Below are 27,552 nucleotides of genomic sequence, written 5' to 3'. Positions count from 1 at the left end.
TTGTTTTGCATGTTGATATTCCAGTTGCTGTGGTTTTATTTATCGATTGTCTTTTTTTATTTCTAGTTCAGTGTTGCTTATTTGGGTTTACATACTGTCGTTTGGGGATGGTGAGTGCAGTTGTGGATGCTAGAAAATGGAATTCCGTGTGGAGAGATCGGAACATCCCCGATATATTTTTCTGTTTGAGCTAAATAGAGGGAAGAAAACAGCGGAGGCAGCCACAAACACTTTCGCAGTTTATGGGGATAATGCCATTGGACAGAGCACGGCAAGAAATGGTTTTCTCGTTTTAAGGCTTTAGCGACTATCCAAACTCAGGAAGACTTTCGGGGTTTGATGAAGATCATTTAAACGCGTTAATCCACAATGATCAATGTCAGCGGAATCGAGCATTGCCAGATGTGATGAACTGTGATCATTTCACCGTCGTAAATTTGCATGCAGTGGGGACGGTTAAAACATCGGTTGTATGGGTAACGAATGCTCTAAGCCTGAATCACAAAAATCAGCGGGTGGTCTTAAGTGCATATCTGCTTGCTCGTCGTCAATTGGCTCGTGAACTATACATTCCCATCCAGCATCGTTAAGGATGACGAATAATGGTGTCTTTAAAAGGGAAGCAGTGATTGGCAAAGGAGTGAGACAGGGTTGTAGCCTCTCCCCGATTTTATTCAATCTACAACGGAATGTCTCAGCAAAAAAATGGTTCAAATGGCTCTGAGCACTATGGGACTTAACATCTGAGGTCATCAGTCCCCTAGAACTTAGAACTACTTAAACCTAACTAACCTAAGGACATCACACACATCCATGCCCGCGGCAGGATTCGAACCTGCGACCGTAGCAGCAGCGCGGTTCCGGACTGAAGCGCCTAGAACCGCGCGGCCACAACGGTTGGCATCAGAGTTCAACTTCCTGATTCTAGAGAGAGCTGTAGAGGGTAAAAATTGTAGAAGGACATAGAGATTGGAATACATCCAACAAATAAATGAGGACGTAGGGCGCAAGTGCTATTCTGAGATGAAAAGTTTGGCATAGGAAAGATATTCGTGGTGGGATGCTTCAAATCAGTCAGAAGACTGATGACTCAGAGAAAAAAAAATGAACGTGTTACACCGTTGATGATGATCCGTCCGTTGGATGGGGACATTGAACTTGGCGCCCCCCTTCCCCCCCCCCCCCCCCCTGCCCCTCTTTTGGTGCTATTCGAGAGGAGTAGGCTATATGACGGATACATTCATCCTCTCGCTTCTCTCATCATCATATAACACAAAGAGAAGACTGCACTATAAGCGCACCCATCACACTCACGTATACTCTGGAAATACACGTATGACACAATTCCTACCTACCCAGATAGAGAGGGGCCGCTTTCTGCGGAGAGGTGAAGAAGTTGTCTCACCCACTATTAATCGATGAAGTGGAGGGGTGGAATATGAATTGCTTCGTTCCCCTGCTCCCCGTCGACTACTGTCGGTGTTGTCCTACAATGCTGTGGGTCGCGAATCCCGTCGGCCGCACCTTCAGGCACAGCGTCGGCAGCGCAGCGCCGGCCAATGACCCTGCCAAGTCACTTTGCGTCGTGACATACTCGTCAGCCCACTTACCGGGTTCCGTTGCCCGGTGGCCGCTGTATATGAATTCGGCACGGCCCTCGAAACAAAGAGACGGTACCTGATACCTGAAACTGAAACAAACGCCAGCACTCTTCCTGTATATCGTACAAACATACCGTCATTTTACCATCGAACAGACTCCCGTATGGAACACATAGTAATAAGCATCCCCGACGTAGAGAAGAGCTGAAAACAAATAAGTTGCCAGGTCAGGAAGGAATCCCAGTTTGGTTTTCCAAAGAGTACTCTCCGGCATTGGCCCCTTACTTAGCTTCGATTTATCTTAAATCTCTCGCCCAGCGCAAAGTCCCAAGCAACAGGAAAAAAACGCACTGGCTCCTGTGTATAAGAAAGGTAAAGGAACGGATCCGCAGAACTCCAGACCAATATCCCTAAATCGATTTTCTGCAGAATGTTTGAATATGTTCTTAGTTCGAATAAAATAAAGCTTACGTCCACGAATCAGCACCGTTTTAGGAAGATCGCTCTTGCGAATCTCAGTTGCCCTTTTCTCACATGAGATCCTACGAACTATGGATGAAAGGCAACAGGCAGATTCTATATTTCTAGATTTCCGGGTGACATTTGACACGGTGCTCCACTGCAGGCCTTTAGCTAAGGTACGAGCTTATGGAATAGTTTCACAGATGTGTGAGTGGCTCGAAAACTTCTTAAATTATTCCTGTGGCACTACCGATTTCGTCGCCACATCTTCAAGTGAAAACACGATTAAAACAATAGAGGGGAAAGGCTCGGAATCTTATTTCTCAATATTTGTTGTCCGCCAAAACAAAACACGGCTGAAAGACGATGTGTCATGGATTAAAAATTTCCAGATTCCAGTGTGATGGATGGGTCCAAAACAAATCATACTATAGTGATAGCTTCTCTGATCTACAAGGGGGTGTTGGAAAATAAGTTTCCCCTATCGACTGTGGTCAAAGTTGGGTGTGAAAGGAAAAAAAAGAGAATAAGACATTAAAGATAAGACATATCTTTATTTTTCTATATGGCTTCCAAGTACATTAAGACATTCGTCACACCGCTTTATAAGCTTCAAAAACCCTTCCAGGAAAAATTCAGGGCGTTGCATACGGAAGAAGCGTTGAACGGCTTGTTTGACGTCAGCATTGCTGCCAAAGCGCCTTCCGCTGAGAGTCTTCTTCAAAGCAGGAAACAGATGGAAGTCACTTGATGCGAGATTCGGACTGTAAGGCAGATGGTGTAGGCGCTCCCAACCAAGAGTTACAATATGGTTTTGCATTGTCATCCAACAGCAGAACGCCAGACCTGAGAAGGTCAGGCCGCTTTTTCCGAATCACCTCTTTCAATTTCGACGGAGCGGCACAGTACCACGCAGCAGTGATGGTTGCATCCTCCAGAAAGTCCAGCAGCAAAACTCCTTTGGCGTCCCAGACAATGGTGAGTAGCACTTTACCTGCAGACGGAGTGCTTTTGAACTTGTTTCGGGCAGGTGATGAATGATATTTCCACTCCATGGATGTTGTTGTTGTTGTGGTCTTCAGTCCTGAGACTGGTTTGATGCAGCTCTCCATGCTACTCTATCCTGTGCAAGCTTTTTCATCTCCCAGTACCTACTGCAACCTACATCCTTCTGAATCTGCTTAGTGTATTCATCTCTTGGTCTCCCTCTACGATTTTTACCCTCAACGCTGCCCTCCAATACTAAATTGGTGATCCCTTGATGCCTTAGAACATGTCCTACCAACCGATCCCTTCTTCTGGTCAAATTGTGCCACAAACTTCTTTTCTCCCCAATCCTATTCAATACTTCCTCATTAGTTATGTGATCTACCCATCTAATCTTCAGCATTCTTCTGTAGCACCACATTTCGAAAGCTTCTATTCTCTTCTTGTCCAAACTATTTATCGTCCATGTTTCACTTCCATACATGGCTACACTCCATACAAATACTTTCAGAAACGACTTCCTGACACTTAAATCTATACTCGATGTTAACAAATTTCTCTTCTTCAGAAACGCTTTCCTTGCCATTGCCAGTCTACATTTTATATCCTCTCTACTTCGACCATCATCAGTTATTTTGCTCCCTAAGTAGCAAAACTCCTTTACTACTTTAAGTGTCTCATTGCCTAATCTAATTCCCTCAGCATCACCCGACTTAATTAGACTACATTCCATTATCCTTGTTTTGCTTTTGTTGATGTTCATCTTATATTCTCCTTTCAAGACACTGTCCATTCCATTCAACTGCTCTTCCAAGTCCTTTGCTGTCTCTGACAGAATTACAATGTCATCGGCGAACCTCAAAGTTTTTATTTCTTCTCCATGAATTTTAATACCTACTCCGAATTTTTCTTTTGTTTCCCTTACTGCTTGCTCAATATACAGATTGAAGAACATCGGGGAGAGGCTACAACCCTGTCTCACTCCCTTCCCAACCACTGCTTCCCTTTCATGTCCCTCGACTCTTATAACTGCCATCTGGTTTCTGTACAAATTGTAAATAGCCTTTCGCTCCCTGTATTTTACCCCTGCCACCTTTAGAATTTGAAAGAGAGTCTCCTGATAACGACATCCTCTTGAGTAGTCCCCGCCCGGAGATCCGAATGGGGGACTATTTTACCTCCGGAATATTTTACCCAAGAGGACGCCATCATAATTTAATCATACAGTAAAGCTGCATGCTCTCGGGAAAAATTACGGCTGTAGTTTCCCCTTGCTTTCAGCCGTTCGCAGTACCAGCACAGCAAGGCCATTTTGGTTATTGTTACAAGACCAGATCAGTCAATCATCCAGAGTGTTGCCCTTGCAACTCCATGGATGCGGCCTGCAATTCGGGCGTGTAATGGTGGACCCAAGTTTCATCCCCCGTCACAATCCAAAACAGAAAGCCATTGCCAGATTCATGGTAACGCTCTACCAGTCTGAACGCCATGCGTTGTTCCATGTGTGTCGGGGTCAGCTGGCGGGGCACCCATCGTGCTGACACCTTCCTGTATCGAAGCATGTCGTGGATGATCTTGTGAGCTCGCTCATGTCCGATTCCAAGTTCTGCCGCTACTCCATCGATGGTGATCCGCCGGTTCGCGTTAATCATGTCATCCACCTTCCTGACATTTGCATCTGTAGTGCGCGTCCGTCCAGGTCTCGGTATGTCCTGCACTTGCTGACGTCCATCACTGAATTGCTGGCACCATCTCCGCACCATTTGCCTCGACATCACACCTGACCCATGCACCTCACCAAGGCGGTTATGAATTTGTGTGCCTGATACTCTACGTGCCCATTCATAGCGGATAACGCCTGTGACCACGTCTCCAAAACGCACCTTCTCTCCATAGCTCCAGGAAAAGACCGAGCGGCTGGTCTCCGCTTTGCGCAGGCACTGCGACAGCTCCATCTGCTTGATCGCGGTCGACCTCTGCCCACTGGTGCATCGGCTCTGAGCACTATGGGACTTAACATCTATGGTCATCAGTCCCCTAGAACTTAGAACTACTTAAACCTAACTAACTTAAGGACAGCACACAACACCCAGCCATCACGAGGCAGAGAAAATCCCTGACCCCGCCGGGAATCGAACCCGGGAACCCGGGCGTGGGAAGCGAGAACGCTACCGCACGACCACGAGCTGCGGGCAGGTGCATCGGTGACTTGCACGTGCGCGTTCACCTGCCGTATCGTCTGTCGCGCATGTCACACAACAATGCCCACAGTCAACAGGGGAAACTTATTTCCCAACTCCCCCTCGTATATGGAACCGCGTAAAGAGCAGTTTTTAAACCATCACATGCCGTCTTTTAGCAGACAGTGAATGTTGGACATAAAGATTCCGAACTTTTCCGCTGAATGTTTTAATCGTATGTTCACCAGAATATGTGGCCTTTAGAGGACCAAATATAGCTGAAGCGGTTGTTAATAGCCAAGATGAATACCCGTAGCTGTGGTTGCCCCACCTACACGTTGTCTGCAGAAACCAGTATGTCGCCCTCGACGGCAAGTGTTCATCAGAGACAAGGGTATCGCCAGGAGTGTTCGAGGAACACTACAGAGAAAATATGGAAACCAGCATATGAAGCTGAAGGCAGAACGATTCCACTGCCGCCATCGTACATTCCGCCTAAGGACTACGAAGATAAAATAAGGTAAATTAGAGGTCTTACGGAGGAATAAAGACTCTTGTTTTTCCCTCACTCTGTTTGAGAGTTTAACAGGAAAGGAAGTGACTTGTAATGGTAAGGGGTACCAGCTGGCTGATCCTCAATGCCTGAAGTCATTTGCAGCTGTACGGTTTCTCGGCAAACGCCCGACGAGATGGTACCTAAAATTGGAAAAATAGTAACCACTGTTGCTCTGTATCTATGTCGAATCGAAGGTGGATAAGGTTTCCAGATTTTTTCTTTAGATTACTTAGTTGTCTTTGGTACTTTTGCCTCTTTGCTGATTTATGGCTTCCAACTGGTCATGAAATAAGACGTTACGGGGATTCTGCATCACGAGTCAACCTGGCTGATCCTGAACATGTAAGTTCATTCACAGATGTATGCTTTCTGATCGATTATGATTTACAACTCAAAGACGTGGTACCAGAAACTGGAACAACAGTAAGCTTTCTTCTTGTGCATTCGTGGGGATTCAAAAATGGCTCTGAGCACTATGGGACTTAACATCTGAGGTCACCAGTCCCCTAGAACTTAGAACTACTTAAACCTAACTAACCTAAGGACATCACACACATCCATGCCCGAGGCAGGATTCGAACCTGCGACCGTAGCGGTCGCACCGTGCCAGACTGAAGCGCCTAGAACCGCTCGGCCACTACGGCCGGCATTTGTGGGGGATTGGCAAATATATCAGGTTACTTAATTCTCTGTTTATAATTTTTGGTAGTCTTCGGTGCCTTTGTTTCATTGATCAAATACGGTCTCTCACTGGCTATCTAACTAGGTGTTAAATACGTCTACTTATGGACATACAAGTAAATTTCATGTTATCGTACTGACAATGATGTCATCTGCTGATTTTCCTGTTATACGTACAGTTCTGCTTATTACGTTCCGTTTACATGATTGCGCATCGCTATGTGGATGCTACTATTGATATTCACATATGTTTCTGACGAACATGTATTTCCTCTTCTCTGGCCTTTGAGACTGACTAATTTTTTACTCTACTAATATCATGGAGGTTGCCGTCAAATTTGGGCTAAACATAAACGAAGCCAAGACAGAGTACCTCGTTATGACGCGTGGTCATTGTCAGACTGCTGATCATCTACAATCACTGCAGGTTGGGGACCATTCCTAAAAGAGAGGGCAAGAATTCAAATACCTAGGGGCACTTTTCACTGAGAACTCGTCAGGTGAAGCAGAGATCAATGCCAGAATACAAGCAGGAAACCGATCTTACCACAGCCTAGCACAACTGCTTCGGTCCAAATATCTCTCCAGACAGTTCAAGATTGGACTGTACAAAACCTTGATCCAGCCTGTTGTTCTATATGGCTGTGAGACATGGAGTATCCGGAAACAGGACTTCCATAAGCTCCTTGTTTTTGAGAGAAAAGTGCTTCGGAAGATCTTCGGTCCGGTTCTGGATGCAGATACAGGGGAATGGAGGATCAGATACAACCAAGAGCTTGAGGAACTATACCAGCAGATCAACATAGCAGGAACTGTCAAAGCCAAACGAATGCAGTGGGCCGGCCATGTGGCCCGAATGGAGGATCAAAGATGGCCTCGGAAGCTCCTGGATTTCACACCTACAGGAAAGAGACCGCCAGGGAGACCCAAGAAGCGTTGGAGGGATGGACTCCATGAGTATTTAAACCAAGTGTCAACAGATATGAACGGATGGCGGATAGCAGCAATGGACGGAATACACTGGAGGAGGAAACTTGTAGATGTGTGCGGTCCACTGGGCCTGATCACGTAGTAGTAGTAGTAGTAGTAGTACTAGTATCATGGTGTATCCATTTTAATATGTGGTTAAGTCTTCCTTCGGTAATACACAGTGGGGACCGACTTGAGTTGCATACTTGCCGTCATATGACGCTTCTGCTTTTGGGATATGACTGGCCTCCTTGAACACTATTGAACTATTTTGAAGTAAATAGTGGCCGTTGTTTTATTACCTTAAGTGATTTATGCCAGTTTTATCCATCAAAACCTGTTGTTGTTTCAATAATATTTGACTAATTTACTACTTAGTCCAAGTATGAAGTTCAAGTTCGCGGAATGTAATGCGCTCTGACTGAGCCAGTTTTAGGGTTTCATTATTGGTCTGTTGTCCTACGAAACCGGTTTGTTTATTTGGTTTTGTAATGGATATGCGCATACTCGTCTCTTCTGTTATACAAATCCTGGGGTGTACAAGCCTTTCTTTAAATATAGACGGTTGGCACTTTACTATTGCTATTCTCTTGCTTTATGTTGGTACTGTATACAATACACTACTGTAAACATCTTTCTGGTTAAAGCCCTTTTCTTGTCGGTTTGCCTATGAAAACGGTTAAGTTTTGCAAATATGGATATTTAGAGATGGTGCGAGAGAACTTACTTTATCGTATTTAATAATGATGTCATCTGTTCACTTCTTTTTGTAAAATGCCTTCTACAAATTGCGTTCTATTGACAGCGTATCACTATGACGCTACTAATGACACGTATGCTTCAGATATATAGATCATTTCATTCGTTCCAGTCTCTGAAGATAAATAGCTTGATTGCATACTTGTGGTAATATGACGCGTCCATCTTTAATTTAGATTTATCTGTGGTTAGGATTTACTAGTATTGAAACTAGTCTTCCATCTTGTCTTGCAGTTCACTCATTTTGGTATAATGACAATATATACAATGTCAAAGGTCTAACCACTTTTGGAGGTTTCTGATTTGATTCATATCTACGTAATTAACATAGCTTGTGGAACTTCGTATGTGGTAGCCTCATATTGCAAACCTACACATATCTTACTGATCAATGAGTAATATGATTTTATGTATCTACAGATAGTACACTCGTTCCATGTAGTTCTTGTTGTTAATACTCCTGTAAATTTGTTCTTTAGGGCCTAATGATGGCGTATCATGTCGCCGAAACGGTAGTCTATAAAACAAATTGGAGATGAACTTACAGCTGACTGCTTTTTTGATATTTATTACATGTATGTCCGATTGTTGTCCCGCCATCCAACATACCAAGACCAGGTACATCTAAGAAAGCTGTTAAATAGATTCTGCATCACGAGTCAAGTTGGTTGATCTTCGTCAACATCGCTGATGCAGTGTCGAAAAAGACACGGCATGCCCATTATCATTAGAACCAACAAGATTTCCCTGCACGGCTGCTCCGGCGCAGCGCTGAAGTCATTGATCTGTGCACCGGGGTAATCCGATCGAACTGAGGGATGTGAGCCGTCCTGCGGCAGAGGTCGATACTGAATGTCGCAACACTCGATACGATCTGCGGAATGTTCCTGCAGCAAGGTAGCATTGTAGAGAACTGTGCAAACGAAGACAGTTTTCTACACCGAAGTGGAAAAAGAATTGAACCTATGGACTGTGGCGGCACTGAGTGACTGTGTGGAATCTGTGGTTCAAAACCTATCAACGCGAGTACGTACGGCCTGTAACTTCAGTATTAAAACTGCAATATTGATGGCGCTTTGTCTCGGAAACTGCACCTGAAATTTTTAAGATGTGTTGTATATTTCCTTTTCTTATTACAGAACAAACTGACAAATAAGTAGTTGCGAATTTTTAAAATTATGTTCAGTTTTTGCTTTAAAACTCCTCTTTTACCCCCTTCTTAGAAAAAACTGTTAGAGATGGCTGTATTTTGGTAGTTCAGTAGCTGCATTGCACTGAGAGGTACTATCTGTAATAGTGGGTCAAACGTTTTTTAAAAAAGTAATTTTCAGGAAATTAAGTTCAAAGTTTCAGATGATATCAACATACATATGAAGGCATGGCAGCTCCTAGAAGCAGCCAGGCCCATAATCAACATTGTTTGTATACTATTCTTGATCGTCCTGCAATCATTGACACTTCCTTCTTTTCCTACCTCTTGCTTCTTTTGTCATTTTTTCTGCTGCGCGCAGGTTTCTATGACTGTAAATCTAGTCATTCGTTAGAAGGCTTGAAGCTTGTTGGCTCCTGGAGTGCTATCAAATTGCTCCAGTACCTTAATTCATCCCTTGTTGTTGTTGTTGTGATCTTCAGTCCTGTGACTGGTTCGATGCAGCTCTCCATGCTACTCTATCCTGTGCAAGCTTCTTCATCTCCCAGTACCTACTGCAACCTACATCCTTCTGAATCTGCTTAGTGTATTCATCTCTTGGTCTCCCTCTACGATTTTTACCCTCCACGCTGCCCTCCAATGCTAAATTTGTGATCCCTTGATGCCTCAAAACATGTCCTACCAACCGACCCCTTCTTCTAGTCAAGTTGTGCCACAAACTTCTCTTCTCCCCAATCCTATTCAATACATCCTCATTAGTTACGTGATCTACCCACCTTATCTTCAGCATTCTTCTGTAGCACCACATTTCGAAAGCTTCTATTCTCTTCTTGTCCAAACTGGTTATCGTCCATGTTTCACTTCCATACATGGCTACACTCCATACAAATACTTTCAGAAACGACTTCCTGACACTGTTTGACGGTGCAACTACCGTAAAACTCAGGCGGCAGTCTCGGAGAAACAATTTGGGTGCCAAAACAGTTTACCACCTGTAATGAGAGAAGCTGTTAAACCTTTGTATAGAGAGTTAGTTCATCCTGATCTTCTTTTCCAAATGTCTTCATGGTCACACGCAAAACCTGAGAGCCTTTCAGTAATGTCGTTTGGACCCGAATACCAAGCAATTTGTTTGTAGGGATGAAAACTTTACATCTACATGTTTGTGATGCTGTGACAACGTTTATTAATGGCGATAAGGGATGAATTAAATCTATCTCTTAATAGATTTTGTCGAAGTTCTTATTGACAAGTCAACAACAGGGCTACGACTGGTCATATGTGTGGGACTATGAATCACGATGACTGATCGCGGTACCTGGTGGCCATAGTTTCAATTGCTGTGGCCCATGAAAATCATGCACCCCATACTCTGGAGATGAATGCTACCTACTTTGGTACTCGTACGGTAATTAGTTTCCGTGCTATAACGTGTTAAATAAGAAAAGTTTAATTATAACCAACCGGTATTCCCCATACTATGAAGCTCCCTCCTCCGGTATGGATCCATCCGACGATTGTTGCATGTGTCTGCTCTCAGATGTTTCACGCCCATTGATCACAAAACGTGATTCATCTTAAAACGCCACATGTCGCCACTCAGTGGCCGCCAGTTGCGGTATTCGCGTGCAAATTTCATCCTTCGTTCCCGATGAACAGCGGTCAGAGAGGTTGCATGAATCAGGCGCTTGCTGCGGAGACCCATACACAGACTAAGTTCACTGAACGGGCGTTGAACTGCTCCATGGTTCATCTGGGCAGTCAATTACTCAACGGTTGCACGTCTATTCGTCCGTACAAATCTCCGCAACCGTCGTTCATCTCTGTCATCTATGGCCCGTGGGGCACCGCAGTTCACTCGGCGCCGTTTTGACTAACGCCATTTTGCCATGCACGGTTTATATGGTGGAAGGGGGAAACGTTATGGAAACAAAAAATTAATAAAAATTGTACCACTAAATGGTGCTTTAAGCGGCAGAATATGAAGCATAAAAGATGCGGGCTAACCTGCTGTTGTTCAATTTGCGCCTGAGACGCTCAGCATGACTGTCTCAATACAGAAAAGCGAACTGCTAGTAAAGCTCTACGCTACACACTGGGACCGCGAGGCCGCTACGGTCGCAGGTTCGAAGCCTGCCTCGGGCATGGATGTGTGTGATGTCCTTAGGTTAGTTAGGTTTAAGTAGTTCTAAGTTCTAGGGGACTGATGACCTCAGATGTTAACCCCATAGTGCTCAGAGCCATTTGAACCAAAGCTCTTTTACAAGAACGAGACCGTACGGAAAATCTGACACTCACGACTATGAAAAAAGGCGTTGGTCCGATGACTGCCAAGGGTCTGGAGAATATAATTATGAAATTCAAAAAGATAGGTTCTTTTGAAACACAATGCGGCAGATTGAGGGATACAATCTGATGGCAGTAGATGTGGCCACAGTATTACAGGAGGGGTCGAGTGGTGGTGTGCAGACATGCAGGGGACGGGGAATTAACCGAACTTTGGCCTTGCCTATGATCACGGTGTATAAAAATCTACGAAACATCCTACGTTCCCGTCCGTACAAATTCATGCATGTCCAGAAGTTGATTCACGCTGGCCTGCCAATTAGACAAACATGTTTGCTCTAGAATTTCTTGCTCGTATGGAACTGTGCAATGAATGGTCATTGAATATTCTGTGGAAAGCCGAAGCCCAATTCCTTCTTGGTTAAAATGGCTCTGAGCACTATGGGACTTAACTTCTGAGGTCATCAGTCCCCTAGAACTTAGAACTACTTAAACCTAACTAACCTAAGGACATCACACACATCCATGCCCGAGGCAGGCTTCGAACCTGCGACCGTAGCGGTCTCGCGGTTCCAGAGTGTAGCGCCTAGAACAGCTCGGCCACTCCGGCCGGCCATTTCCTTCTCCAAGGACATGTCAGCACACAGAATTGTAGGATATGGCCAACGGAAAATCCGCTCTTTATTCTACAAACGCAACTGTGTGATGTGGGTTGACGGCGTCGCTTGTTGTAGGGCCATACTTTTTCAAGGAGGTGGGTCCTGCAGGTCCTGTTGCCTGTACCGTCACTGGTAAACGCTACACTATGTATCCAGACACCTGGCTGAAAATGACTAACAAGTTCGTGGCGCCCCAGCCGTGTGGCTCGATCAGCGATATTCCCGCCGCCGCTATGGGTCATCCTTCCGGCGGTGTGCGCAATGCGGGAGCTGGCGCCACCTACCGGGCCGATCGGGAGCGAGAGGAAAAGCTGAGGAAGAGGGAGGGATTTTGCTTTGAGACGCCGAGCAGTAACGGCGATTTGGGAACTGTGGCGGACAGCTATGGTCCGGTGTCAGCCAGCAAGCAGGGCATGTCCAGAAGGGACTGTTTACCCGGGTGACGGCACCGCGGCAAACATAGCCGGCGTGGAAAGAAACGTTACTGGGAAGCCGGTGGTGTTGTTTTTCCGCTTGCTTCATGTTTCGTGGCATAGGGATCTGCGGCGGCTGGCTTCGTCGAACAAGCAAGAGGGTAAGGGCCTTGCTTGTCCTGTAAATTGTTGTCGGTATTCACTGCTGGGCTCTGTGCGGTTGACTGTATTTTCTTGGGCGGCCGTCGCTACTCCTACTGAGTCTGGTCTACAATGTGTTGATTTTAATTGGCTTAGTACGTAATGATTTAACGTGTATGTGGTGTGATCATTAAAACTGACGAGGGTTCGGAGTGCTGAGACACAGCCGGCCGGGGTGGCCGAGCGGTTCTAGGTGCTACAGTCTGGAACCGCGCGACCGCTACGGTCGCAGGATCGAATACTGCCTCGGGCATGGATGTGTGTGATGTCCTTAGGTTAGTTAGGTTTAAGTAGTTGTAATTTCTAGGGGACTGATGACCTCAGATGTTAAGTCCCATAGTGCTCAGAGCCATTTGAACCATTTTTTTGCTGAGACATTCCGTTGTAGATCCCTACCAAGTCTTAACCGCCAGTGACAACAGTTTGCTGATCCTTGTTTAAGTACTGCCTGGTTATTGTATTTATAACTATTTATTTTACTGCTGTGTGGTAATAAGTTATTGTGTTTCTAGTTATTTGAGGCGGATGTCAGTCTGTTGTAGATACCCGCTAGTTCTGGGATTATCTCGTGCCCATTCGTGACCGTTGCTGTTCTCGTCTGGGGGTCCATGTCGAGCCTATATTGGAAACAGCAGAACGGGTGGGCGTCCGTTTTCTGAGCGTAGTTGTTGAATCTCACGAGCTTGTTTGCTCACATGAAATTTTATATTTTATATGCTAAATTAACTGAATCATTTTGGTAATAGCGATCACTGTCGTAATGAAACAGTACATTAGTTATAAATTTTAACTCATTTCGGTAAATGTGTAATAGGACATAAGTGACGCGTTTTTATGAGTGTTTAAAATTGAACTAACTTATTTTCTCCTGAATGGTAAATTTTAAGGATGAGTTTTAAAAATGTGACGGTTTTATCTGTCAATTTCTCTTGTTTAAGCGTACGAAATAAAATGTTCGGTGCAACTGTCGATGGTGACTGCCTGATGTGTTAGCCTACATTGCTCCAGTCCTGCCACCCTGCAGCCTATTGTGCTGAGTTTGTGTCGTTGCGTAAAAGGTGTAATTACATGTTGTCTGGACACTTTAGCGCCCTCCATTGGGAATGCCGGAATTCAATATGGTGTTGGCCCACCCTTAGCCTTGATGACAGCTTCCACTCTCGCAGGCCTACGTTCAATCAGGTGCTGGAAGGTTTCTAGGGGATTGGCAGCCCATTCTTCACGGAGTGCTGCACTGAGGACAGGTATCGATGTCGGTCGTTGAGGCCTGGCACCAAATCATTGTTCCAAAACATCCCAAAGGTGTTGTGTAGGATACAGGTCAGGACTCTATGCAGGCCAGGCCATTACAGGAATGTTATTGTCGTGTAACCACTCGGCCACCGGCCGTGCTTTATGAACAGGTTCTCGATCGTGTTGAAAGATGCAATCGCTATCCCCGAATTGCTCTTCAACAGGGGGAAGGAAGAAGGTGCTTAAAATAGCAATGTAGGCCTGTGCTGTGATATTGCCACGGAAAACAAAAAAGGGGTGCAAGCCCTCTCCATGAAAAACACGAGCACACCATAACAGCACCGCCTCCGAATTTTACTGTTCGCACTACACACGCTGGCAGATGACGTTGATCGGGCATTCGCCGTACCCACACCCTGCCATCGGATTGCCACATTGTGTACCGTGATTCGTCAATTCAGACAACGTTTTTCCACTGTTGATTCGTGTAATGTTTACGTTCCATACACCAAGCAAGGCATTTACCGGCGTGATGTGTGACTTATGAGCAGCCGCTCGACCATGAAATCCAAGTTTTCTCACCTCTCGTCTAACTGTTATAGCACTTGCAGTGGATCCTGATGCAGTCTGGAATTCCTGTGTGATGGTCTGGATGGATGTCTGCCTATTACGCATTACGGCCCTCTTCAATGGTCAGCGGTCTCTATCAGTCAGCAGAGGAGGTCGTCCTGTACGCTTTTGTGCTGTACGTGTCCCTTCACGTTTCCACTTCACTATCACATCGGAAACAGTGACGTAGGGATGTTTAGGAGTGTGGAAACCTAGCGTACAGACGTATGACACAAGTGACACCCAATCACCTGACCTCGTTCGAAGTCCGTGAGTCCCGAGGAGCGTCCTATTCTGCTCTCTCACGATGCCTAATGACTACTGAGGTCGCTTATATGGAGTACCTGGGAGTGTGTTGCAGCACAATGGAGCTAATATGAAAACCATATGTTTTGGGGGGCGTCCAGATACTTTTGATCACATAGTGTATGATAGTCTTTTACGCACCATCGTCATTCCGATCCTTCAGCAGCGTGGATGTGTGGGAAGGATCATTTTTATGCAAGATGGCGCTTCTCCGCACACTGTACAGCCAGTGAAGCAGCTGCTGCAAAGGAGTTTTGGAAATGCTAGAATTACCAACCGTCATTTCCCTACAGTCTGGCCATCCAAATCGCCTTATTTTAATCCTTCTGACTTCTGGGTTTGGAGTTATTTGAAAGATGCGGTGTTCAGTGATCTGAATATATAAGTAGCTGAAGTGAAAGCACGGATTGCTCACGGCATTCTGAACGTAACCCCTGAGACACCCCATTTGTTGTTGAACATGCTATTTCTCGATTCCAGCTTGAGGCAGAAAACGGTGGCATGCTTTACGACTTTCTCACGGCAGTTAAAAACCGATTTCATTCTCATTTTTTATAGAGTTTTTGGCCCGAGATCAATTAAAAACAGTTTTTTCCTATCCGGTAGGGTACGTCCTTTCCACGGTGGTCGGGCTTACGTAACCGACAGTGCCACAACCGTTGAAGCGACATCTAGTGGAATATTTACGTTAATTTCTTTTCTTTTTTCTGTTTTGATAACGTTTCCTTCTTCTTCGAGAATATTTCACTCAAATTTGACGTCAGGCTGAGTAGCAGATGTTTCTTACAGCGTTCTGGAACTGGAACTTTAATTATAATCACCCTGTACATTAACCGCGGGAGCACGCGAACAGCTCACAGGCTTAGCCGTTTCGGAAATGCTTCCTCCCTCTGCCCGCAAAGCAACAATCATGGTCTTTTGGAAATCAAATAAATCTCTGTTTCCGCTTTATGACAACGACTGTACTGTTTTCCGCATCCTCCTGACACACTTTATATGGCCTTGACTGCTAGTGTTGCCACCTGACCTCTGTGAGTGGTTACTGCACGTTGACCTCGAACATAGGCTGTGCTCATGTTAATGTGACTGTTTCGTATGTATTGCAGTAAGAAAAAGGCGTTTCCAAGATGAAAAAAAAGTCAGTTGTATACACCTGTGCCACCAGTGGAAAAAAATGGTTCAAATGGCTCTGAGCACTATGGGACTTAACATCTGTGGTCATCAGTCACCTAGAACTTAGAACTACTTAAACCTAACTAACCTAAGGACATCACACACATCCATGCCCGAGGCAGGATTCGAACCTGCGACCGTAGTAGTCACGCGGTTCCGGACTGAGCGCCTGAACCGCTAGACCACCGCGGCTGGCTCCACCAGTGGAAATGACCAAACAAACATGCTTGTTTTTTATTGAAACTCATGTAAGCGTGAAAGTTTCGGAAATAATTCTCTTTTTTAAAAAGGAACACATCCATAAAGCTTGATTCTTCTTTTTCTTCCATATGGAATGCAAAAGCGCGAGAGCCCACTCACTTCAAAAAACTCGCTTTCGCCCGTTGTGCTACAATACTGCGGCTCGTGTGAACACTTCTGGTCCGGATATGTATTGTCGGAAACACTGCCGGAGGTCCGGCAATTTTGCCGGTCGCGTGGCTGCAATTTGTCGGCCCAACAATGCACACTACTGGCCATTAAAATTGCTACACCACGAAGATGACGTGCTACAGACGCGAAATTTAACCGAAAGGAAGAAGATGCTGTGATATGCAAATGATTAGCTTCTCACAGCATTCACACAAGGTTGGCGCCGGTGGCGACACCTACAACGTGCTGACATGACGAAAGTTTCCAACCGATTTCTCATACACAAACAGCAGTTGACCGGCGTTGCCTGTTGAAACGTTGTTGTGATGCCTCGTGTAAGGAGGAGAAATGCGTACCATCACGTTTCCGATTTTGATAAAGGTCGGATTGTAGCCTATCGCTATTGCAGTTTATCGTATCGCGACATTGCTGGTCGTGTTGGTCGAGATCCAATGACTGTTGGCAGAATATGCAATCGGTGGGTTCAGGAGGGTAATACGGAACGCCGTGCTGGATCGCAACGGCCTCGTATCACTAGCAGTCGAGATGACAGGCATCTTATCCGCATGGCAGTAACGGATCGTGCAGCCACGTCTCGATCCCTGAGTCAACAGATGGAGACGTTTGCAAGACAACAACCATCTGCACGAACAGTTCGACGACGTTTGCAGCAGCATGGACTATCAGCTCGGAGACCATGGCTGCGGTTACCCTTGACGCCGCATAACAGACAGGAGCGCCTGCGATGGTGTACCCGAAGACGAACCTGGATGCACGAATGGCAAAACGTCATTTTTACGGACGTATCCAGGTTCTGTTTACAGCATCGTGATGGTCGCATCCCTTTTATGGCGACATCGCGGTGAACGCACATTGGAAGCGTGTATTCGTCATCGCCATACTGGCGTATCACGCGGCGTGATGGTATGGGGTGCCATTGGTTACACGTTTCGGTCACCTCTTGTTCGCATTGACGGCACTTTGAACAGTGGACGTTACATTTCAGATGTGTTACGACCCGTGGTTCTACCCTTAATTCCATCCCTGCGGAACTCTACATTTCAGCAGGATAATGCACGACCGCATGTTGCAGGTCCTGTACGGGCCTTTTCTAGATACAGAAAATGTTCGACTGCTGCCCTGGCCAGCACATTCTCCAGATCTCTCGCCAATTAAAAACGTCTGTTCAATGGTGGCCGAGCAACTGGCTCGTCACAATACGCCAGTCACTACTCTTGATGAACTGTGGTATCGTGTTGAAGCTGCATGGGCAACTGTACCTGTACACGCCATCCAAGCTCTGTTTGACTCAATGCCCAGGCGTATCAAGGCCGTTATTACGGCCAGAGATGGTTGTTCTGGGTACTGATTTCTCAGGATCTATGCACCCAAATTGCGTGAAAATGTAATGACATGTCAGTTCTAGTATAATATATTTGTCCAATGAATACCCGTTTATCATCTGCATTTCTTCTTGGTGTAGCAATTTTAATGGCCAGTAGTGAAGTTGGGCAATACTGACGGGCCGAATACCATTTCCATGTCGCCCGTGGACGTACCTCCAGGCACTAGCCACGGCGGCTTCGCTTAGGATCAGCGGGTTAGCGGACCCCGTGTAACGGCGCACCGCGCTTTGTCAGCAGCTGGTGATAGGGCGCCCCTGGTCAGTGACCGCCGCGCCGCTCGCGTCGTATCCGCCGGCCTTTGCTCTGTCGCACTGCGACAAGGCGCCACTGCTTGCGCGTTGTTAACAGGCGGCGCCAATCGATCACAGCCGCCTGCGACTACGATGCACCCCGTTTCTTACTTAATGCTAGTAGCGGCACCTATTCCCTGCGCACACTTTTTCCATCACTATTTCGTTATTTTTTTGTCCGAAGATTGGTTTGACGAATTCATCATCACCTTTAGTCGGCTGACTCATCACTAGAGCCCGGATTTTAATGACAAATCATATTTTTTCTGAACTAAAGGGTGAATTTTAGAACAATTTATACACAAATCTAGGCATTTTAGTGTCGAAAAAGTATTTTCATTGTGCATATAAAGACATATTTCAACAAATTTTAGTAATAGGTCATATTCCGGCTAACTTTTAATATAATAGGTCATATTTCCGTCACCTATTGCCAAAAATGCATAAACCGTTTCTCTCGTATCTTACGGGACACACGAATAAGAAAATGAAAATGTTGCTCACGAGACAATATTTAACGTGCTATTATGAAAGATAAACAGATAAATTAGTACACAGCTTTATTGCTCAGGACTGTATCAGAAAATCGGTGTACCACAACAGTCGTTTCGCGAACATAAAACATTGTTGCGCAGAATCGACAATACGCTCTCACAGCCAACAAAGGCGGCTTCTGCCGTAATATAATCATTGCAGTCGCACAGATGTTCCTAGTAACCAGTTTGAATACAGCCTTTGCCTTGTTCAACATGCCTAAAGGAAAGTGCTTCGACAGCGTGAAGTTGCGGGGATATGTTCGAGAATTTGGAGAGAAGTTCTTTAGTACTGATGGGAAAATATTATTTTGTAAATGTTGTTGTTGGTGTTCTAAAAGTTGGTGCCGGGGGCAGTGGACTAGCGGTTCTAGGCGCTTCAGTCTGGAACCACGCGACCGCTACGGTCGCAGGTTCAAATCCTGCCTCGGGCATGGATGTCTGTGATGTCCTTAGGTTAGTTAGGTTTAAGTAGTTCTAAGTTATAGGGGACTGATGACCTCAAATGTTAAGTCCCGTAGTCCTCAGAGCCATTTGAACCAAAGTTGATGGCTCTGGAGATATGTTCCTACTAACGTGTGAAGCTCTCGATAGAGTAAACAATTCGACGATTGCTATTTTGTTTGATAACTCTCTGAAGCTACTGTGGCCAGATGGTGTGAAAAGAGACAAAGTTTTGCTGCTTGTAACAGATGGTGCTTCATATATGGCTAAAGCAGCCAAAGGGCTTCAGATTCTCTACCCCAGCATGGTGTACGCCACTTGCCTTGCACATGCGTTGCACAGAGCTGCCGAAGAGGTGCGATCAAATTACCCTGACGGGAACAAATTAATTTCCTGAAGGCTCTGCTACGGGTGCAGAAATTCAAGGAACAAGCACCTTCAACGCCCCTCCCACCTAAACCTGTTCTTACACGATGGGGTTCTTGGCTTAATGCTGCTGAGTATTACTGCACCAACTACACCCAAATAAAGACAAGCTTCTGTGAGTTTGATAGCGATGAATCAAGTGCTATCAAAATTGTGAAAGAAGTTTTTACAGATACATTGTCTCGAAACTTGGCATACATCAACGCCAAGTTTTCAGTGATATCAAAAGCCATCAAACGACTGGAAGCTGTTGGCACTCAGCTGTGTGAGGCCCTGAGTATTGTGCAACATGTGCAGAGTGAGTTGGGTCGAGCTCTTGGTCATGTGGCTGACAAAGTGAAAACCAAATTGCAAAGTGTTCTCCAACGGAATCCTGGATAGTCTACACTGTGCAAAATTAGTGACAGTCTTTCAGGGAATGCCGCAAAATTTGAAGATACTAAAACAAAGCTGAACTCCTGTGACCTGCTTGCCTTCAAATACGCTCCAGTGACGTCTTGTGAAGTGGGGAGGAGCTTTTCCAGGTACAAAACTATCCTCAGCGACAACCGTAGATCTTTTGAAAATGGAAAACCTGAAAATGCACCTTGTGTTGGAAGATGTAAATAGTAACAGCATTTGTGACAAAAAATTAGCAATAGATGTAAACAAGACTGTGAAACAGTTAATTGCAAAGGAAATCCCATCGAGGAAGTAGTTGTATGCAATCAGACATGAAACCTGATATCCCACTGAGCGAAATCGAAAATGCCATCAAGCATATGAAAAACAACAGGTCTAGCTGGTTTCCAGAGGAATGCTGACTGTGATGGGAGAGGAAGGCATGGGTGCTGTACATTTAATATGTATGAATAATACGGTGTGTAAAACTGCTGAATGATGTAAAGACTGGACCATAGTTAGTGGCTGGTCCAATAACAGGACTATAGCAAACTCATAATGAATCAACCAGCTGGTCTATTTCAACAGTGAATAAAACGTAATATGCGTATGGTTTAACGGCTGCCTGCAAAATGTGCACGTGTGTACCCGAAACATTATCTTAATTACTTATTTTAGAGCAATGATTAATTTTTTGGCCAGATGACGAGTTATCCCAGAATATTATCTCGAAGGACATCAGTGAACGAGAATATATTAACTTGTTGATTTCTAAGAGCCAAAATTTGACATTTATTTCTAAGTCAAAAGTAACTGTCACTAAACATATCAGCAAATTTGCTGCATCATGTTACCAGTTTAATTCTTCATCAGTATGAACACTTAGGATGCATCGTCCCAGATATGGGTGGTACCAAGGAAACGAAAGAGCCGGTGCAGACTTTGAATAGCTTTCAGGTGGACAGCAGAACTTGTAGTACTGAGTACAGATGGAGACTACAGGGCAAACGTAGACAGACGGAGGAGGCAACCATCAGCCCGGCTGTCTCACTCCAAAGAGGAAACCAAGGACAATCTACCAAAGCAATCACCTCCTTTTTAGCATACCATTTGTACTTATAATGTAGTTTCTAATAGATGTAAAGAGCTGCCAATCAACCGAAAGATTGATGATGAAGAAAGCAACGTTAACATGGAGATTATTTTTTCTTGCAGCACAGAAGATGCTGTGCTGTGTTATAAAAATGGATTGAAGGAAACCCGTTTGTGCAGAAGAAGGTAATAAGTTTAACAAAAAATCATTTAATATCCTCCGTATTGGTGCTTCTTTGCTACGCTTGACAATAATACCTCTACTACAGCAATTCTGCTTTCTAATTTACATAAAATGGTAGATTATTAATATAGAGCAAAACGTTACTGAGCCTATGATCAACCGCTGAGGAACGCCCATAGTGTTTCCCCCCATACATATGATTGGCGTCACTCTAGTGTGGTTTCTTGCAGATTACCTCACGAATATGGACTAATCCAAGCTAGTGCTAAGACGTGTATTCCAATGAAAATTTCACACAGTTGCTTAGGTGTACATTAATAAGTTTGCGTCTACTATTATTAACTGCAGGTATGGCAGAAAATATAGGTAGGGATATATTTTGTTTACAGAATGGAGCTCGCAGCTGTAAACTACACTGAAGCACCAAAGAAACTGGTGTAGGCACGTGTATTCAAATACAGAGGTATGTAAACAGGCGGAATATGGCGCTGCGGTCGGCAACGCCTATGTAAGACAAGTGTTTGGCGCAGTTGTTGGTTCGGTTACTGCTGCTACATTGGCAGGTTATTAAGATTTAAGTGAGTCTGAACGTGGTGCTACAGTCGGCGCTCGAGCAGTGGGACACAGCATCTCGGAGGTAGCGATGAAGTGGGGATTTTCGTGTACGACCATTTCACGAGTTTACCGTGAATATCAGGAATCCCGTTCAAATGGTTTAAATGGCTCTAAGCAGTATGGGACTTAACATCTGAGGTCATCAGTCCCCTAGACTTAGAACTACTTAAATCTAACTAACCTAACGACATCACACACAGCCATACCCTGCGACTGTAGCAGCAGCGCGGTTCCGGACTGAAGCGCCTAGAACCGCTCGGCCACAGCGACCGGGTCAGGAATCCCGTAAAACATCAAATCTACGACATCGCTGCGGCCGGAAAAAGATCCTGCAAGAACGGGATCAACGACGATTGAAGATAAATTGTTCATTGTGACAGAAGCGTAAGCCTTCCGCAGATTTCAATGCTGGGCCATCAACAAAAGTCAGCGTGCGAACCATTCAACGAAACATCATTGATATGGGGTTTTGGAGGTGATGGCCCGCTAGTGTTGTAATCTCCCCCTTCCTAATCGGACTACTGGTTTGCTTTGTAACTGACCGTAATCGCATATGCCTAATGAAAATTTACAATGAATAAGGCTATCGTTACCGAAGAAAAATAACATTGGTTAGTTGGAGGAAAGTGTACAACAGACTCTCCTGAAGGAAGAATCTATTCTAAATTTATGCTAAATATAGACGATAATTTTGAAACGAGTGGAATATAGTGCAATAACTCACGAACCGCACGAAGGGGGGGGGGGGAGGGGGGGGGGGGGGAGAGTCCACATAATATTTACTACAAAAATCACTACTAACACAAAGAAAACACTAATTAGCTAAAAATGGATAATTAAACGGTCACCAGCCCGCTAGGGCAGCGAATCTACTGAATCTTGAGAAAGGTGATGGTAAAACAATTTAATCAAATAATCACCGGCGTGGCAACAGAAGGCTGTCACGCTTTTCCACACTACAACAATTCACGAGAAATAAATGAATCAGAAAGCACTGAGTTTGCAGTAACTTATTCTGAAATACTAAATTTTGAAAGTAAAGTTAATGAAATTGTTGGTTAAATAAATGACTGGCTGAACTTGAATTTTGTTATGTAAAAAAAAAACTTTCAGAAACCTCAGTGTAACGTAATGCAAAATGTAGAAAAAGGCAAGCAATTTACTTTTGATTATTGAAAGACTGAACTGAATTTAAGCAAATGAGCAATTGATTTTACTTTTAAAATAACAACAATAAAACACATACCAAGCTAGTGGAAGTCGCTCGCTAAGCTAAATACAGAATAAAGTAAGTTGCGCACTCTTAATTTGTGCCGTATCTTTAATTATTAGTTTTGCCAGTGAAATTTTACCTTACTTTAAGTAGGCTCTGTTATGCAATATAAGAATGAACAGTTACAGAGGCAGAATATTTAGACTGAAACTAGTCAGTACCAAATACAACAACTGTCAGTATATATTTAATCAGTTTTCATATTATTACGACACTCGGAGATTGCGTGGAAAGGAAGGGGGCCCTTCTTGGTAATAATGTCTGAGGACAATGACAACACAGATGTCCTACAAGTTTTAACTATTGCAAGTTATTATACAAGTTATTCATACTTTGTGAAAGAAATGTTGCTGGGAATAACCTCTACATACTATGTCACTTAACAGTCTTGCGATGTTGTAGCTGTGCGGACGACGAAGAACGTAGCCGGCGACAATGCTGAGCTACCGTCGTTGCTGCTGCTGCTGTTTGAGAACCCCGAGTCGGCTCCAGAGCCATGGATAGTTATGGGACAGGCAACAGTTGGAATTGCAGCTTCCTCCACCTGTACAGCCCTACCGTCTTCTCAGTACTCACGGGATAACAAATCGGGCGCGTCTAATTGGCGAGAGCATAGCTGCACACCGCGTCGGCGGGAGCGCCCGACTAACACTTCCCGCACTCTTTCATCCTTCAAGCTGCTCTGCCTCTCCTCTGTTCGCACGCGACAGAGACTCTCCACACCCAAAGATAAACAACGGCACAGCTACTGCCATTTCGTAGTTGATATCGATACATTTCAATAAAGTTCCCTTGGCTATTAGCCAGCAATTTAAAATATTTTCATTATAATTACTATCAGTTACATACAGTCAAAATTAAATACGCTAGTGCATCGATTACGTATTAAATATAGTTTCTGTAATACATGTTACGGCTTCAGAATGAAAAGTACAGTCCAAGTTATCAACGAATATTAAACGGCGAAAATTTTGGTTAGTGCGGAAGGTATTTTATCTGCATTTTCGATGTTACAGTGTGCACTTCCTGATTGCACAACACAAAGCTTTATGCCTCGCCTGGGCCCTTCAACACTGACATGTTGCCTGATCGGACGAGTCTCGTTTCATATTACCGAGCTGATGGACGTGCACGGGTATGGAGACAACGTCATGCAGGGGACTGTTCAAGCTGGTGGAGGCTCTGTAATGGTGTGGGGCGTGTGGAGTGGGAGTGATATGCGACCCCTGATATGTCTGGATACGACTCTGGCAGGTGACACGTACGTAAGCATCTTGTCTGATCCTCTGCATCCACTCATGTTTATTGTGCATTTCGACGGACTTGGGTAATTCCATTAGGACACTGAGACACCCCACATGTACAGAATTGTTACAGAGTGGCTCCAAGAACACTCTTCTGAGTTGAAGCACTTCCGCTGGCCACCAAACTCCCCAGACATGAACATTATTGAGCATATCTGGGATGCCTTGCAACGTGCTATTCAGAAGAGATCTCCACTCCCTCGTACTCTTACGAATTTATGGACAGACCTGCAAGATTGATGGCATCAGTTCCCTCCAGCATTGCTTCAGTCATTAGTCGAGTGCATGCATGCTACGTTATGTTGCGGCACTTCTGCGTGCTCACGGGGGCCCTACACAATATTAGGCAGGTGTACCAGTTTCCTTTCCTTTTCTGTGTATAAGTTCCTGTTTTATTTACTCTTTCAGTCCGGAGTGGTAACCTTTTCGTAAGTGCAGCATCATTAGATTTTCAGAGTCTTACTTTTCCCCATTTGGTTGAAGATCCAGCGCTGGACCTGCAGCTCCAGGATCTTACATATGGACTACTTAATTTCCTTGTTAGATGTACCTTATTTGTCCTCTCTTACAGCATGGACAGTTTCGAAACACGAAATTTTATTTTCAGATGTACTTGTGTACAAGTCGTTAAGGACAAATAAATTTATATATTTCTGATTCGTTAATTCTATGAAACTTGCATGCATGATTTTTAAATCTTTTGTAGCCTTTTAGTTATTCAATAATTTCATTATTTATTATTTTTATTAATTACATATTAATTTTGTGCTAATATCAGCGGTGTGTCTGACTTTTAAGCCAGATCGAATGTTTCTGGTCTTTAGAGGATTGTTCCTAGGGAACAGTATTCTGGATGAACAGTGAAAGTGAAGCAAGTAGCGTGTTTTGTTAAATGCAACTATCTGTTTAGAAATTTACGTTCTGCAGTGGCATCAAAAGTGTTAACTGTTCTTATCTATAGTACTCTAATAGTTCTTTTCTTTCTTTCTTTTGCTATTGCCTTTATCCCGCATTGTGCGCAGGGTCGGCAGGGTTAAATACGGATTTGGCATGGTGAATTTTAAGGGGTGGCCGGATGCCCTTCCTGCCGCCATCCCATACCCCCCGGGACGGAAGTAGTGTACCCCAGCTGTCTGTGTCTAGTGTAAGTCGTGAAATAGTGGGAATGTGTTTCAAATGTCGGCGAGTCGTGTAACTGTGGCGGGACGTGGGGACCAGCCAGGTATTCACCTAGCAGGATGTGGAAAACCTCCTAAAAACCACATCCAGGCTGGCCGGCACACCGGCCGTCGTCGTTAATCCGCCGGCGCGCCTACCCGAGTCCAGGAAGCAGCGCGTTAGCGCTCTCGGCTATCCTGGAGGACTCTATAGCACTCTAATAGTATGATATCCAAAATACTTTAAGTAGTCAAGTTTAGAGGACCACGCAAGTCTAAGAGACTCCCCTTCCAATGGATTCTTTCTCCTGATGTCTGCCACCAATGCCGATCAGCAACAAGGCATAATATCCGAAATACCTAATAATAATAACATAAAAATAATTTATTATCCTTGTGGTACTTGTAAATCAAAAGAGGTGCGTTAGGTATCTGAACACGGCAGTGATGGACAAAGTCATAACAGAGATACAAACAAATGAAAAAAAAAAAAAACAGAATAACTCTGTTTAATGAGCTGACACAAGCGGATGGCAGCCTCAATTAATTCGTAAGGTATGCATTTCTCGTTCTGTATTGTGCTTTTGAATACATGAATAACAGTGAGTAAAAGGGACTTGGGAAGATGAAATCTTCGTTGATGGTAAAAATAATTTCGATAGAACTAAGAAAGAGATTCACCACACGTTTTGTTCGGAGTATAGTATTATAAGGCAGGCAGTCAAGGGCAGTGAAAAAGAAAGATTAAAAATACGTGGATAATTTTGTATGTGTTGTAGAGAAAAATACTTAAAGCGAAATGAGCCGTCAGGATAACGAATGAAGAAATATTTCTACGCATAGGAGATGAGGTTTGGCTGGGACATATAACTGCCTATAACAGTGATACATCGAAGGAAAAGATTGCAAAGAAGAAAGATAGAAGAAGATTTGGAATGGTGGATTAAATTTTAATAAAATTTTAGCAACAGATCAAGGAACAGCCGCAGGATGGAGAGAACTGCATGACGTCCAATCGATGCGTGTCGTGAGACAGCTACATTGTAGAAGTAACTGCGTACACTTACAGTAATGACAACACGCGTACCGCAATAAATGTTCGTCTCCATGAATCCCTCCTACATCTTGTCATCATATCGCACCCCAGAACAGTGAGAGAACTTAAAAATGCAATGCATGAGAAAACTCAACTTAAGGAAGCAATTCTATGAAATATACATTGAAATACTCTATGATTCTTCTAAATTTCAGTTGGCAGCAAATTTCATTCTTATTTTCGTGCATGTTGGGGCACTTCACACATATTTATCTTTGACAAAGTAAAAATTGCCGTTTTTTGATCTGTATCACTTGTCTTGCACAGGTGGTATATGACAGAGGTGAAAACGATCGACATTATATTGTGCAGTGCTTTTCTCCGTATTGCCGTAGTTGGTCGCAAATGCCAACATGCGCAGAAGTCGGTAGAATTTATACACAAGGCCAGATAGCCGTCGTTGCCAAATATACTCTCAGCGGGTAATATGCGATAACGGTTGTGGAGTTTTGTTTTATTTCTGGCCACGGAACTGTGACACGGACTTTGCCGATGTAACGGGTCCGTTAACACCGATAGCCTATTTGAGTATGTTTACTCAAGGCATGTAACTCTCTGCACTGACAGAGATGCTTCTAATTCCAGTCTATAATTAACGTGACGTTAGTGCTTCTAGCTGCATTCGATTCTAGCTAAGCAGGAACACAGTATCGCAATTTCGTTAGAATACAGGCTGCCCAAACCTTTAGTGCGAAAATTATACAGATGGTAAAGA

General features: G+C 44.3%; 1 long non-coding RNA gene across 1 annotated transcript in view; it reads right to left on the bottom strand.

The window, feature by feature from the left end:
- Positions 1-23,765, bottom strand: part of LOC124605470 — a 28,987-nt gene extending 5,222 nt beyond the window's left edge. The window contains exon 1 of the long non-coding RNA XR_006978646.1: positions 23,652-23,765. This is a non-coding gene — a long non-coding RNA (uncharacterized LOC124605470). The remainder of the gene's footprint in view (positions 1-23,651) is intronic.
- Between the last annotated feature and the right edge of the window lie 3,787 nt (positions 23,766-27,552).

The sequence above is a fragment of the Schistocerca americana genome, chromosome 3, assembly GCF_021461395.2.
Source record: "Schistocerca americana isolate TAMUIC-IGC-003095 chromosome 3, iqSchAmer2.1, whole genome shotgun sequence".
In the NCBI taxonomy this organism is placed as follows: domain Eukaryota; kingdom Metazoa; phylum Arthropoda; class Insecta; order Orthoptera; family Acrididae; genus Schistocerca; species Schistocerca americana.
The sequence above is the reverse complement of the archived record's forward strand: the minus strand, read 5'-3'. Positions and strand labels throughout refer to the sequence as shown.